The following is a 15,840-nucleotide window of genomic DNA, read 5'->3' on the forward strand; positions in this document are numbered from 1 at the left end:
CTGGCAGCAGCAAGCTCTGGGGGAGGAACCCCTCATTCCCCCCCCCCCCAGCAGCACACTCACTCCCACCACTGTCACTGCAGGTGCTCCTAGGGCCCTTCTCAGGTCCAGGAATCTCCCTCGCCTCCGCCATTATGGGTGCCGGGGGGTGCTGCATGCACCTCCTCCCCTGCTGTTGCCCCTGACTATAGCCTCACTGGGGGTGGGGCATGGGGCTGTCTCCTTGCCCAACATGGGGCAGGAGTGGTGCCTGCAGGGGTGGGGGGGCTGTGATGGTGGAGGGTCCCGCTGGAAAAGGGAAGGGTCTGAGGTGGAAGGGCAGGCTCAGAGTCAGTCTGTCCTGGCAGTGAGTTGGGAAGCGGGGGCACTAGGACCCTGTGGCAGCAGTTGCTGCAGGGAGGCAGCATGGAGCTGCATGGAAGAGGCAGGGACGCTCTGCTCCCTCCGGGGCCCAGGGACATGCATGGGGCCAGCAAGGGGTCCGGGGACACGGGGAAGCACGGGGTGGCAGGTGGGGCCAGAGGAGACCCGGCCCCAAACTTTGGTGGAGCTGGGCCCCAGGGCTCTGAATATTGCTGGTACCCGGGCACCACGTGGGTATATAACTCGCCGCCCATGTGTGTTTCATTCCTTATGTCCTAGTCCCATCATGTGGCCATTTCCTTTTCTTCCTTTCTGTTAAAAGCTTTGGTGTTTTGCACAGAAACATTATTTCCCCAGGAGAGACCCAGGAGTGGGGGCTGCATTCCTGTGCCAAACAGTCACTGGAAGGGGGCAGACAAAGGCCTTTAGGACGAGGCGTCCGTCACTGTCAAAAGATCATCTCCCTCCCTCACTGGCAGCCTGAATTTGTTCCTTATCCTCCCAGAGTCTGGGGGCTGGAATCAGCACTACCCAGCCCCTCCGTATGTAGCAGGAACAAACACAAACCTGGTCTTTAACACAAGCTGTCCCCTTCCTCCTCAGGGAAGATTTTTCTGTGATTGAAGTTGAGCTTCAGTTCCCCTCTCCTAGGGGTGGGGCGGGTGTGGGGCCAGCTCCCAGTGAGATCTGTTTTCACCTTCGCTCCCTTTCAGTCACTCTGGGATGGTAACTCTGCTCCCAGCTGTCAGGCAGCTTCCAGCCCATCCACCCTGCTCACTAACTCTGTGGTCATGTGTTACTCCCTCTGCCAGCACACAGAGCCTGCAGGAAAACTACTCCTGCCAGAGGCATTGGTGGTATAGTGGTGTGCATAGGTGCCTTCCAAGCAGTTGATCTGGGTTTGATTCCCAGCCAATGCAATAATGGCTTTTCTCCTTTGTTTCCTCATCTGGAAGTGGTTTAATTTCAGTCACGTTGTGTTACAATCACATTATCTAGAGAATGAGACAATAAATGTGTCGAAGTCCAGCAGATCATACAGGATGGAGGCACACAAGGGGCTGGAATGTGTCATCTGAGAAAGACAGAACACTTGGAAACCTGCATCTCCCATCCCCTGGCCTTGCGTGTTATAATTCCAGCTGCGTGAGCTGTTTGTAGGATGTTCGGCATGATGGGAAATGAAGTTTTGAGTCAGTTTTTGCTCCTGCAGATTCCTTTGCTGTTACAATTATAATGACATGAATAAAAGGGAGGCACAAGAAACATAACCCCCAAATTGCAATACAGGTGGGGAAAGAGACGATCACAGTTAAGCCAAACACGTAAAAATAAAAATTAATACAAAAAGGGGAGGAAGAGATCAGGTATGTGGAGATCCTTGATATTTCAACGCACATTGTTAGAATCAAAGTTCAGACTTGACACTGGAAAACCTGCAGCTACCCAGCTCTGTGAACACCTGTGATGAGCAAGATGGAGTTGGGACACCTCTTCTGCTTCAATCATTTATTTTCTCTCTTCTCCCCCCCAATTCCTCGTCTCCAATGTCTCTGCCTTTCTCCTCTTGCTCCCACCCCCCTGCCCTTTCCCAGGAACTCACACTCTACAGCATTTAGGACAAGCCAGAGCTCCCATGTTCTGCACATGATCCTGTGTTAGAGGAGGTGGGACCCAGGTCAGAACCAGGCTCACAACTGACCAGAGTTTGAGAACTCTCCCTGTTCCCATTGGGCAGATGGGGAGGAGCCTGAGGTACAGAGAAGGGAAGTGACCTGTCACCAGATGGATCAGACTGAACAGGTTTCAGACCTCGAGGATGCTCTTACCTTCTAAACAGGGATGGCTGTTTTCCAGTAAAATCACTAAAAGGGAAGGAGAAAACTCGAAAGAGGTTCCTCCTGGCGCTCACATCCGTGAACCCGAATACTCCCTCAGTCCTCAGAGAGAGACCTGGAGAAGGAGACTTGCTGAAGCAAAGCCACAGGGGTCTCTGAGGTTTCCCTGGCCCCTCGCCCCTGTCCTGCCTGGCTGATGTCAGCATCTCTCTGTGAGGTCACCACCTCCCCACCACCTTGGACCAATAGTCTGAGGTCCTGCAAAAGGCCTTTGTGATGTCACTGCCACACCCCTCCCTTGCTGTGCCAATGTCCTGCCCCTGGCCAGGCCCTTTGGAGGTTTGAGCTACTCCCTGTGGATCACCCCACTCAAGGAGCGTTCGTTCTAGGCAGCAAGCCGGCTAGACAGGGAAACATCAGACGCTGCTCCCAATGCTACACTCAGTTTTTCAGAAATTAGTTGACTTTATGGCCAGAAGAGACCATTAGAGCATCTAATCTGACCCCCCCTGCATATCACAGGCCTCCTGTATGACACAAGAGCTACTTTGGGGGCAAACACATTCCAGAAAGGCATCTAGTCTTCATGAAATGACATCAGGAAATGGAGAATCCACCACTTTCCTTGGTAGCTTGTTCCTGTGGTGAATCATCCTGACTGTTGAATATTTGTGCCTTAGTTGTAATATGAATTTGTCTCTTTTCACCTTCCAGCCATTGGGTCTTGTTATGCCTTTCTCTGCTCGATTCAAGAGCCCTTTAATACCCAATCCTTTCTCTCCATTAAGGCACTTCAGCACTTCAATGAAGTCGCCTTTCAATCTTCTTTTGATAAGCTAAGCAGGTTGAGCTCTTTCAGTAGCTCACTAGAAGGCATTTTTCTGCAGCCCTCAGAACATTTGGTGGCTCTTTGCTGCCCCAGCTCCAATTTCACAACATCTTTTTCAAATGAGGACACCAAAACTGGAGGCTATTCCAATATCAGTCTCACTGATGCCGTGTCACCTCCTGTGACGTTATTGACATAATCTGTAACCGTATAGATCACCATTGCGACCGCTGTTCTATTTGTAGCCAATATTGTAGAAAGGTTGTCGCATAAGGGGTCTATGGAGAGGTTCTGATTGGCTGATTATAATTATACTATTTCTAGATGTGTATCATTTTTATAGTTGACATTATGAATTCCTGCCCATTTCCCCACTGGCTGGAGCATGGCTAGAGTGTGTCTGTGGTTAATGATGTTGCTGTAGATTGTTCGTTTCCTGCCTTGGCAATTCAGACAGTCCCTTTTCCCAACATATCTCAGCACATCATTAGTTCCAATAACAGGGGCAGCTTTTCTCTGGGGCACTGAGATTTTTGGGAGTTGGTGGCTCCTTTCTTTCCTCACCCTGAAGTAAACTCAGCTATTTATTCCATGGTTCATGTTTTATGGAATAACAACATCAGCATGAAGAAAGAGGAGAGGGAATATCTCACTGCCAGGGCTGAAGGTGGCCACGTCCCCTCTGTTTGACCATTACCATTGCAGGAGAGAAGGTGTCAATGGAATCGAATGCCCTGGCTCAGACAAGAGACACAGGAGTTTTGCTGTTCATGGATCCATGCAAAGGAAATTGTGTCTGTGTGTGAAACTGAGAAGGGACATGAAATGCCCACAGGGTGGCGCAATGCCCTAAGCTAAGGCAGGAGGGTGAAGAAATCGGGCTGAGGAATGACTGAAGTGGACTCACCTGGGATTGAAATGACATTTGTTTCTGTCAGGCAGTGAGAAATTGACATTAATTCAGATGCGGGGTTGAGGCTTCTTTAGCTCCTTGTAGAACTTGAACTTGATTTCCCAGAAGGGAGAAAGGAAAGTCTGGGGCTGCCTTGAGTCCCTGGCTGGGTCTCCTGGGCAGTGGAAAACATCCCTTGTTTGGCCCTGCCAAGGATCATGCAGAGCTGAGACGCCCCTTGGCTTGGATCAAAGGGAGTTGGATGGAATTTATAACACAACCCTCCCTGCTCCCCAGAGCCCCACGGGGAGAAGCTAGAGAAGGGGGAGTCATTCCTTCCCTGCGCTCCCAGAAGAGCTGCTAGCAGGGCTGCCCAGAGGCGGGGGCAAGTGGGGCAATTTGCCCCAGGCCCTGGGTCTTGCAGGGGCCCCCACAAGCAGGAGCGTAGCTAGGGGGGAGCAGGGGGGGCTGCCGCTCCCCCACTGAGCACATTCCCCCAAAGTGGCGCCTTAGGAGGAATTTGGAAGAAGGTGGAAAGATCTGGAATTTCCCTCCCCCCACACACCTCCTGAGGTTTTACTAGAAAACAGCCATCCCTGCAGGTGGAGGGGGCAGAGCCCAGGTCTGGGGTGGCAGGGAGGTGCAGTGGGGAGCCCAGGGCTGGGGTGGGGGCAGCCAAAATTTTTTTTGCTTGGGACGGCAAAAAACCTAGAGCCGGCCTTGCCTCCACCCACCGTGAGGTAGGTAGGAGCAGATCATTATTATCCCTACTTGAAAGAGGGAGAAGCTAAGGCTGAGAAAGGAGAATTGACTTGTCTGAGGTCATACAACCAATCAGTGGCAGAGTTGGGAATAGGACCCAAGAGCCCTGATTTTCAAACTAACCATCGGATCTTGAATTTCAGACACTGAATGACCTGAATAAAATGCTCTCAGATGAGCTCCAGACCAACAACAGTGACAGTAATTATTCAGCAAGAATTTGAGGAGAACTGCAATGTTAGAGAGAATCATGAACTGCTCAGAGACCATTAATGCAGAGAAGCAGCAAAATTCGTCAAACATAGAACTGGTTCTGACTTATTTCCTTGGTCTTGAAAGAGAACAAGGACCTGAGTCTCCTCCCTGTCAATAACTCCCTGCTCAGCCAATCAGGGTAGAGACTGAGGACGGGAGGCTGAGGGTTCTCACCAGAGAGCCCAAAGGATGGCCCAGGTCACTGGTGGGGATCAAATAAAATTCAGAATAAAATTCTGCCTCCTTAAGCTCGTGTTTTCCATGCCTAGAATTCAACTGTCACCAGATGGATCAGACTGAACAGGTTTCAAACCTCAAGGAGACTCTTACCTTCTAAACAGGGACGGCTGTTTTCTAGTAAAATCACTAAAAGGGAAGGAGAAAACTCGAAAGAGGTTCCTCCTGGCGCTCACGTCCGTGAACCCGAATACTCTCTCAGTCCTCAAGAGAGACCAGGAGAAGGAGACTTGCTGAACCAAAGCCACAGGGTCTCTGAGGTTTCCTGGCCCCTCGCCCCTGTCCTGCCTGGCTGATGTCAGCATCTCTCTGTGAGGTCACCACCTCCCCACCACCTTCGACCAATAGGCTGAGGTCCTGCAAAAGGCCTTTGTGATGTGACTGCCACACCCCTCCCTTGCTGGCCTAATGTCCTGCCCCAGGCCAGGCACTTTGGAGGTTTGAGCTGCTCCTTGGGGATCACCCCACTCAAGGAGCGTTTGTTCTAGGCAGCAAGCCGGCTAGGCAGGGAAACATCAGACGCTGCTCCCAATGCTACACTCAGTTTTTCAGAAATTAGTCGACTTTACGGCCAGAAGAAACCATTAGAGCATCTAATCTGACCCCCTGCACAGGCCTCCTGTATGACACAATAGCAGGTGAGAGAGGGGGGCTGAGGAGGCGAGTGGGTGGGCAGTGGCGAGGGGGCGGGTGAGCCGGCAGAAAGCCAATATTCATAACTTCAACTACAAAAATGAAACACATCTAGAGATAGCATCATTATAATCAGCCAATCAGAACCTCTCCATAGACCCCTTACACGACAACCTTTCTACAATACTGGCTACAAATATAGAACAGTTGTCGCAACGGTGATCTATACAGATACAGATTATGTCAATAACGTCACAGGAGGTGACACGGCATCAGTGAGACTGATACTGGAATACTGCCTCCAGTTTTGGTGTCCTCGTTTGAAAAAGATGTTGTGAAATTGGAGCTGGGGCAGCAAAGAGCCACCAAAGGTTCTGAGGGCGGGAGAAAACTGCCTTCTAGTGAGCTATTGAAAGAGCTCAACCTGATTAGCTGATCAAAAGAAGATTGAAAGGTGACTTCATTGAAGTGTTGAAGTGCTTCAGGGAGAGAAAAGATTTGGGAATTAAAGGGCTCTTGAATCAAGCAGAGAAAGGTATAACAAGACCCAATGGCTGGAAGATGAAAAGAGACAAATTCATATTACAACAAAGGCACAAATATTCAACAGCGAGGATGATTCACCACAGGAACAAGCTATCAAGGAAAATGGTGGATTCTCCATCTCTTGATGACATTTCATCTAGACTAAATGCCTTTCTGGAATGTATTTGCCCCCAAAGTAGCTATTGTGCCATACAGGAGGCCTGTGATATGCAGGGGGTCAGATTAGATGCTCTAATGGTCTCTTCTGGCAATAAAGTCGACTAATTTCTGGCAAACTGAGTGTAGCATTGGGAGCAGCATCTGATGTTTCCCTGTCTAGCCGGCTTGCTGCCTAGAACGAACGCTCCTTGAGTGGGGTGATCCACAGGGAGTAGCTCAAACCTCCAAAGTGCCTGGCCAGGGGCAGGACATTAGCCCAGCAAGGGAGGGGTGGAGCAGTGACATCACAAAGGCCTTTTGCAGGACCTCAGCCTATTGGTCGAAGGTGGTGGGGAGGTGGTGACCTCACAGAGAGATGCTGACATCAGCCAGGCAGGACAGGGGCGAGGGGCCAGGGAAACCTCAGAGACCCCTGTGGCTTTGCTCCAGCAAGTCTCCTTCTCCAGGTCTCTCTTTGAGGACTGAGAGAGTATTCGGGTTCACGGACGTGAGCGCCAGGAGGAACCTCTTTCGAGTTTTCTCCTTCCCTTTTAGTGATTTTACTAGAAAACAGCCATCCCTGTTTAGAAGGTAAGAGCCTCCTGGAGGTTTGAAACCTGTTCAGTCTGATCCATCTGGTGACAGTTGAATTCTAGGCATGGAAAACACGAGCTTAAGGAGGCAGAATTTTATTCTGCACCTGTGATTTTGTCTCTTAGAATCACTGGGGACATAAGGATTTGTCCTTTTTGTTTCACCTCTTGCTCCATCCACTGTCTGATCCCTCTTTTCTCTTCGTGTCTTCCTTCCTTTGTCCTTTCTCCTGTTCCCCTCCCAAAATCAGGTTTTTTTCTCCTGCTGATAACAGCTCACGTTAACTGATCACTCTCGTTATGGTGTGTATGGCAACACCCATTTTTTCACGTTCTCTGTGTATATATATATCTTCCTACTGAATTTTTAACTGCATGCATCCGATGAAGTGAGTTTTAGCCCACAAAAGCTTATGCTCAAATACATTTGTTATTCTCTAAGGTGCCACATGTTCTCTTTGTTCTTTTTGCAGATAAATTAATGGAGGTTAAGTCCATTAATAGATATTAGCCAGGATGGGTAAGGAATGGTGTCCCTAGCCTCTGTTTGTCAGAGAGTGCAGATGGATGGCAGGAGAGAGATCACTTGATCATTTCCGGTTAGGTTCACTCCCTCTTGGGCACCTGGCATTGGCCATTGTTGGCAGATAGGATATAGGGTTGGATGGACCTTTGGTCTGACCCACTATGGCCATTCTTATGTTCTTATGAAGGGAAGGGCACAGCCCCATCACAGAGTTTCTGTAGTGTAGTGGTTATCACGTTTGCCTAACACGCAAAAAGTCCCTGGTTCAAAGCCAGGCAGAAACAGGATGGCTTCCTTTTCTCAGCTCCTAGTGGCCTGTCCCTGCTGTTGTAGGAACAGCAGTGATTTCTATGCTCAAAATGTCTGTTATACTTCCTCTCCCTCTCTGAATGCCTGTGAAGTGGCTTTCCCCCTCCTCCTCCCGCTCTCTCCTGCAATGCTTGGGGGATGAATGGGCTGGTTGAAGATCAGAAGAGCTTCCAGGTAGACAAGGTGTCTGGGACTCTCATTAGGCAGCGCTCACACACCCAGAGCAGGGACCCTGCATGGACACTGGCTGAGGTGGAGTGTGACCCACCGGATGCAGCCAAGTCATCTCTAGTCGCAGGCCATGAGGTTCAGGTCCTTAAAAGGGGAAGGGGCCCTGTGCTCAGCTGTGCTTTCACAATGCTGCCTAATGAGAGTCCCAGACACCTTGTCTATCTAGGAGCTCTTCTGATCTTCCAGCTGTTCAACCAGCCCCTTCATCCCACAAGCATTGCAGGAGGGAGGGGAGGGGGAAAGCCACTTCACAGGCATTCAGAGAGGGAGAGGAGATGGAGATGGGGCGGGGCGGGGCAGGGGGGGGGGAGTGTAACCGACCTTTTGGGCATACAGGTTATATGGAGCACACAGATCACTGCTGCTCCTACAACAGGGTAAGTTATCAAGCAGCATGTTTCTTACTTTGCCCATCTGCCAATTTTGATGATTATCGATGGAAATATTTTGCCATTGGGTTGTGCGTTTACACAGAAATTGACATTTACCAACAAATATGTAATTCTTCCAGTCCTGCCTAGTCTGCAGTTGATGGGTTTAGAGGGACACATTCACTCTTCCAGGTCCCCAGGCCAGGCCTGTGCTCTCAACTTCCCACACTGCTGGGATCCTTCCCTGGTCTCCCCTCAGACCTCTGCCCCCCACCCCACTTCTGGGATCCCCTCCCCACACTGTCTAACTCCCCTGCTGGCAAGATCCCTTCCTGTTCCTTTCATTTCCTGTCTCCACTCTGGGCAAAAGCTCTGCACTGTTCCCACACCAGAAGTTGAACCCAGGCCCCATGGATGAAAACCAGGAATCCTGACCACTAGCCCATATGGGACTATTGGTGTATCTGACGAAGTGGGGATTCACCCACGAAAGCTCCTGCTCCAATACGTCTGTTAGTCTATAAGGTGCCACAGGACTCTTTGCTGCTGTTATTACTACAACTCTCTAAGCCAACCCCTCATCAGAGCAGCAGGGACTAACGTGACCAGATGTCCCGATATTTGGGCCTTTTTCTTATATAGGCTCCTATTACCCCCACTCCCTGTCCCGATTGTTCACATTTGCTGTCTGGTCACCCTAGCAGGGGCTGTACACAGGGCTGCATTAACCCTTCAGGTGCTGAGGTTTCCCTCACTCCATCCCCAGTGCCTGTGATCAGGAAACAGACATTAGGGCTCCCAGGTGCTGCACAGACCATGATTGAGATCGGGACCCCATATTGCGCTAGGTGCTGTACAATCCCTGGCCAACACTGGGACACCCAGGGGGTTCCCCTCAATTTATCTGAGCCTCTGCTGCCCAACTTCTTCTGACTCCATCTGGATCACCCAGGAGCGGTGACAGGGTTTCCTTTCCACCTTTCCAAACAGTCCGTCTTTCCCTGCCCCCTAATTCTGCTTTCACACCCTGGGCCCATCTCCTCCCTTCGTTCCCTCTACCCCCGCCCCAGGTGATTAGAGATGGAGGCAATTTCAGCCACTGGAGACAGCCCCAGCCAGCGCTGCAGCCCGCCCCGGGTGTGTGTGTGGGGTGTTTGCAGACACAGGAAGGGAGCAGCTGGGAGCGGTGGGTGCTGGGAAGTAGGAGGCAGGAGACCACCTCCCGCGGAGGGGGGGCAGCTCCTGGGGGCGGGGCTCTGGCACAGCCCGGGGGCGGGGCAGCTCCTGGGGCAGGGCTCTGGCACAGCCCGGGGCAGGGGCAGCTCCTGGGGCGGGGCTCTGGCACAGCCCGGGGCAGGGCAGCTCCTGGGGCGGGGCTCTGGCACAGCCCGGGGCAGGGCAGCTCCTGGGGCAGGGCTCTGGCACAGCCCGGGGCGGGGCAGCTCCTGGGGCGGGGCTCTGGCACAGCCCGGGGTGGGGCAGCTCCTGGGGCGGGGCTCTGGCACAGCCCGGGGTGGGGCACTCCTGGGGCGGGGCTCTGGCACAGCCCGGGGGCAGGGCAGCTCCTGGGGCAGGGCTCTGGCACAGCCCAGGGCGGGGCAGCTCCTGGGGCGGGGCTCTGGCACAGCCCGGGGCAGGGCAGCTCCTGGGGCAGGGCTCTGGCACATTGTGACGCAGGAGCCCGGGCTCAGCAGCTGCTCCCTGGTGGCCACGTGCTGCCAGCAGCGCTGGAGCCGCCCGGGCCGGAGCGGAGCCGCTGTTCTCAGCTGCAGCAGGAGCTGCCCCCGGCCCCGCTGGGCTCCAGGTGGGGACAGAGCCTGGGCCCGGGGCTCCCCTGGGTGCGGCTGGCAGGGCGGGAGGGGAGAGGCCGGAGCTGCAGGCGGGGAAGGGCGGGGGGCAGGCGGGGGGTTGATCGGTCTCTGGGCACCAGGGGAGCCCCGGGGCAGAGTGTGTGTGTGAGTGTCCCGGGCCCCGGCGTGCGCATGGGGGGAGCCCCGGCACCCCAATGCCCTGAGCCCCGGCTGGGGAGGCTGCTCCCCCCTTCCGGGGGGGCGGGGAGGCTGCGGCGGCTGCAGGCGGGTGCTCGGCCCCCCCGGGAATGACCCGCTGCCGGCAGCTTGTGGCGCCTCCTCCGCGGAGCTTTTCCCCGGGGGCGGCCTGGGCGCAGCTGCGATCAGCTGTTTGCTGGGCAGGCTCCGCTCCGCTGCTCCCCCCCCGCTCCTGGGGAGTTGAGTGAGCCCCCCCCCAAACAGCCCCAGGGGTCGGTGGGGGGGCAGCAGCAGCAGAGCCCCCCCGCTCCCCTGGGGCTGCCCCGCCCCGCTCGGGCTGGGGGCTCTGCCAGGGCCCCCGCGTGAATCGCTGCTCCCTGCCCACCAGGCTCGGCTCTGGCCACAGCAGCGGCGGGTGCCCCGGGGAGCCCGGCTGGGCTGGGGCTGGGATAGGGGGAGGTTGTGGGGAGGAGAAGCTCCGGACGGGGCTGGAGCCACGCTGGGGGGTGTGTGGAGAGGAGAAGCCCCGGGCCCCAGCAGGAGCTGCACTGGGGCGGGTGGGGATGGAGGGGGCGAGGAGCCCCTCTGGGGCAGGGCGGAGAACCCCGGACCCTTGCAGAAACTGTGGGGCTGAAGTCCCTGGCTCGGGAGCCCCAGCCACCTTAGTGGCAGAAGTTACAAGGCTGAAGCCCTGACCCGCCCCCCCCCCACCCCACCCCACCCCACCCCACCCCGTGTGGAGCTGGCCTGAGCCCCTCTCGCTCCCATCCCCCCTGTGGAGCTGGCTCCCGCTCTCCGGCTGTGGAGAAATTCAGCCCAACTCTCCCCATGTTGGTATCTTCATTCTCCCCGCCCCATCACCCAGCCATGGATGGATTTTGCCCAGGAGGCAGGGTCAGTGTTGGCCCCCTTGGGCAGGCGGGATCTAGGGCTCAACGAGGTGACGTGACTTTCCCAAGGCTAAGCAGGGAGTCTGTGACAGAGCAGAGACGCAAACCCAGAACGCCTGAGCCCGAGTCCTGTGGCTTATCCACTAGGCAACCTTCCCCCCGAAGGAGAGGGAACCTCCTCCGCCACTTTGAGTGTGTGGGTGGGAGCAGCCACTAGACAGAGCTGCCAGGAGGTGGGGAGGGGTTGGATAGTTGGGGGGTGATCAGAGGGTGGGGGCCTCTGGAGGGCGGTCAGGGGACAAGGAGCAGGGGTTGGATGGGTTGGGGTGGGGGTGGAGCGGGGTTGGAGCAGGCAGGGAGCAGAGGGAGTTGGATGCGTCAGGAGTTCTGGGGTCCTGTCAGGGGCGGGAGCGGTTGGATGGGGCGTGGGAGTCCCAGGGGTCTGTCTGGGGGTGGGGTGTGGATAAGGGTCAGGGGACAGGTAGGGTCCTAGGGAGACAGTTATAGTGGGGGTCTCAGGAGGAAGTCAGGGGACAAGGAACAGGGAGGCTTAGATAGGGGGTTGGATCCTGGAGGGCAGTTAGGGGCAGGGTCTCAGGAGGGGGCAGTCAGGGGACAAGGAGCGGGGGGTTGGGGGTTCTGAGGGGGGCAGGAAGAGGGGGGCAGTGGATGGGGTGGGGCTAGGGCAGGGCTCCTGGGTGCACACCCTAATTAAATGTGCTGCACACGCCTATGGTCACGGGGGTGAGCCACTTGCATCCTTTTCCTGTTTGTGCCATTTCTTTCCGTCTCAAAACGTGAGAACAATTCTCTCTGGTTCTTTCCCTTCTCTCTCCCCTCCCCACATGTGGCTAGAAAATCCAAGGAGATTCCCTCGTTTTCCCTAAAATTATTGACTCTCTAGTCTCTTATTTTCCCTATTTTGTCCATAATTCTTCAATTCTCCTCAGCTTTGGGATGTGAACTCAACCCATTTTATCTGCAACAATTTGCCCTTGGGTAGGTGGGAATTTGCTGTCCTGTGTCACTCCCTGTGATGTTATTGATATAAACTGGGACCATATAGAACATGGTTGCAACCAAGGTCCTGTAGTGCCACCAAATCTTATGTAAAAAGGGGTCATATAAGATGTCTAAGGCCAGGTTATGGGTTGCTGGTTATGATTATGCTGTCTGTGTGCATGTATCCTTTTGTAGTTGACGTTATGTATATTGGCTCTATACTGTCTGTATTTCAAATTTGTGCTGTGCTTCTGGGTGATATCCCAGACAAGTTGGTGTTAGCTCTGCCTATCCTGCTTGATGTCCCATTAAGGACCATCAGCTACACAATTAACCAATTTACGCCTTGTAACTCAGCAAAGTATGCAGGGACTTGCCCATGTGACTCCAGACTCCATTTTGCTGTAATTTTCCACAGTAAGGAACAAAGAGGTTCTTACACCTGGAAAAGCCTATATAAGGCTAATGCCTCATCTCCATCTTGTCTTCAATCCTGCTTCTTACCTCTGGAGGGACTTTGCTACAAACTGAAGCTCTACACAAGGGACTGACTGACCCATCCCAGCGGGGGATGTACTCCAGAGACTTGATTTGAACCTGCAGTTTACTCCATCACTGCTACAAGCCTGAACTAAGAACTTTGCCATTACTGTATGTAATTGATTCAATTTAACCAATTCTAGCTCTCATCTCTACCTTTTCCCCTTTATGAATAAACCTTTAGATTTTAGATTCTAAAGGATTGGCAACAGCATGATTTGTGGGTAAGATCTGATTTGTATATTGACCTGGGTCTGGGGCTTGATTCCTTGGGATCGAGAGAACCGTTTTCTTTTATTGGGGTGTTGGTTTTCATAACCATTCATCCCCAGGACAAGTGGCCCTGGTGGTGATACTGGGAGACTGGAGTGTCTAAGTTTCAGAATAGGTGTATTCTATTTGCTACCCAAGATCCATAAACCTGGAAATCCTGGACACCCCATCATCTCAAACATTGGCACCTTAACAGCAGGATTGTCTGGCTATGTGGACTCTCTCCTCAGGCCCTATGCTACCAGCACTCCCAGCTATCTTCGAGACACCACTGACTTCCTGAAGAAACTATAATCCCTTGGTGATCTTCCAGAAAGCACCATTCTGGCCACTATGGATTTGGAAGCCCTCTACACCAACATTCCACACAAAGATGGACTACAAGCCATCAGGAACAGTATCTCCGATAATATCACGGCAAACCTGGTGGCTGAACTTTGTGACTTTGTCCTCACCCACAACTATTTCACATTTGGGGACAATGTTTACCTTCAAGTCAGTGGCACTGCTATGGGTACCCGCATGGCCCCTCAGTATGCCAACATCTTTATGGCTGACTTAGAACAACGCTTCCTTAGCTCTCGTTCCCTAACGCCCCTACTCTACTTGCGCTACACTGCTGACGACATCATCATCTGGACTCATGGAAAAGAAGCCCTCGAGGAATTCCACCGTGATTTTAACAATTTCCATCCCACCATCAACCTCAGCCTAGACCAATCCACACAAGTGGTCCATTTCCTAGACACTACTGTGCTAATAAGCGATGGTCACATAAACATCACCCTATACCGGAAACCCGCTGACTGCTATACTTACCTACATGCCTCCAGCTTCCATCCCGGACACACCACACGATCCATTGTCTACAGCCAAGCTCTAAGATACAACCGTATTTGCTCCAATCCCACCTACAAGATCTCTATCAAGCATTCTTAAAACTACAATACCCACCCGCTGAAGTGAAAAAACAGATTGACCGAGCCAGAAGAGTATCCAGAATCCACCTACTACAGGACAGGCCTAACAAAGAAAATAACAGAACGCCACTAGCCATCACCTACAGCCCCCAACTAAAACCTCTCCAGCGCATCATCAAAGATCTACAACCTATCCTTAAAGATGATCCCTCACTCTCACAGATCTTGGGAGACAGGCCAGTCCTCGCTTACAGACAGCCTCCCAACCTGAAGCAAATACTCACCAGCAACCACACACCATACAACATAAACACTAACCCAGGAACCTGTCCTTGCAACAAAGCCCGATGCCAGCTCTGTCCACATCTATTCAAGTGACACCATCATAGGACCTAATCACATCAGACATGCCATCAGGGGCTCGTTCACCTGCACATCTACCAATGTGATATATGCCATCATGTGCCAGCAATGCCCCTCTGCCATGTACATTGGCCAAACTGGACAGTCTCTACGCAAAAGAATAAATGGACACAAATCTGACATGAGGAATCATAACATTCAAAAAACAGTGGGAGAACACTTCAACCTCTCTAACCACTCAGTGACAGACTTGAAGGTGGCAATTTTGCAACAAAAAACTTCAAAAACAGACTCCAAAGAGAAACTGCTGAACTGGAATTAATATGCAAATTAGATACAATTAACTCTGGCCTAAACAGAGACTGGGAATGGTTGGGTCATTACACTAATTGAATCTATTTCCCTATGTTAAGTTCTCCTCACACCTCCTATGGATCATCTTAATTACCACTTCAAAACGTTTTTTTTCCTCCTGCTAACGATAGCTCATCTCAATTGATTAGACTCTGCCTGTTGGTATGCATACTTCCACCTTTTCATGTTCTCTGTATGTATAAATATCTCCTGTCTGTGTGTTCCATTCTATGCATCCAAAGAAGTGAGCTATAGCTCACGCTAAAATAAATTTGTTAGTCTCTAAGGTGCCACAAGTACTCCTGTTCTTTTTGTGGAGTGTCTAAGGAAATTGCTTGTGTGACTTGTGGTTAGCCAGTGGGGTGAGACCAAACTCCTCTTTGGCTGGCTGGTTTGGTTTGCCTTACAGGTGGAAAAACCCCAGCCTAGGGCTGTAACTGCCCTGTTTAAGCAATTGGTCCTGAACTGGCACTCTCAGTTGGGTCCCGCCAGGGCCGTATCGTCACACCCAACAAGCTACACTGAGGCAAAAACTACCCGAGCCTTCCATCCACTAGGGCTGTACATGGCGTTGGCTGCTCAAGTTAGTGATCTTGGGGTAAAAAGGAAATTTTAGTTGTAGAGCAGATGCCGCCCAGGTGCAGGGGTTGGCATTAGCTTCCCCCTTGACCTGACCTAAACTCCATCACTGTTCCTAGTCTAAACAAACCCTGAGCATCACGGTTATACTGTTCCCCCATTTCACAGCAATTGTTAGTCATCGAGTTCTCCCTTCAGAAACCAATTGTTTCATTCCCAGTTGCTCTGATGTTGGTTTAGGTTGTGCTGGGGAGCAGATATTTTTGCTACCATTTTCCTCACTTAAAATATATTGAACTATAACAAAGTGCAGGAACAACGTAGGGATAGGGGAAAATGTCATTTCTCCTCTATAACAGCAGAAGAACATAGGGAATCCCTCTGATTTACCCTGATTCCTCATCACCA

The 15,840-nt window shown here is 52.4% G+C and overlaps 1 protein-coding gene and 1 non-coding gene across 2 annotated transcripts in view; one reads left to right on the top strand and one right to left on the bottom strand.

Moving 5' to 3' along the window:
• LOC120381964 (zinc finger protein 850-like) overlaps positions 1-15,840 on the bottom strand; it is a gene marked incomplete at both ends in the record, with an annotated part of 298,933 nt that overhangs the window by 159,656 nt on the left and 123,437 nt on the right. The gene's annotated exons all lie outside the window — the stretch shown is intronic.
• Positions 7,824-7,896, top strand: TRNAV-AAC. Its single transcript has one exon. It is a non-coding gene; the product is annotated as a tRNA-Val (tRNA).

This window comes from Mauremys reevesii, linkage group 14, assembly GCF_016161935.1.
Source record: "Mauremys reevesii isolate NIE-2019 linkage group 14, ASM1616193v1, whole genome shotgun sequence".
NCBI lineage: Eukaryota > Metazoa > Chordata > Testudines > Geoemydidae > Mauremys > Mauremys reevesii.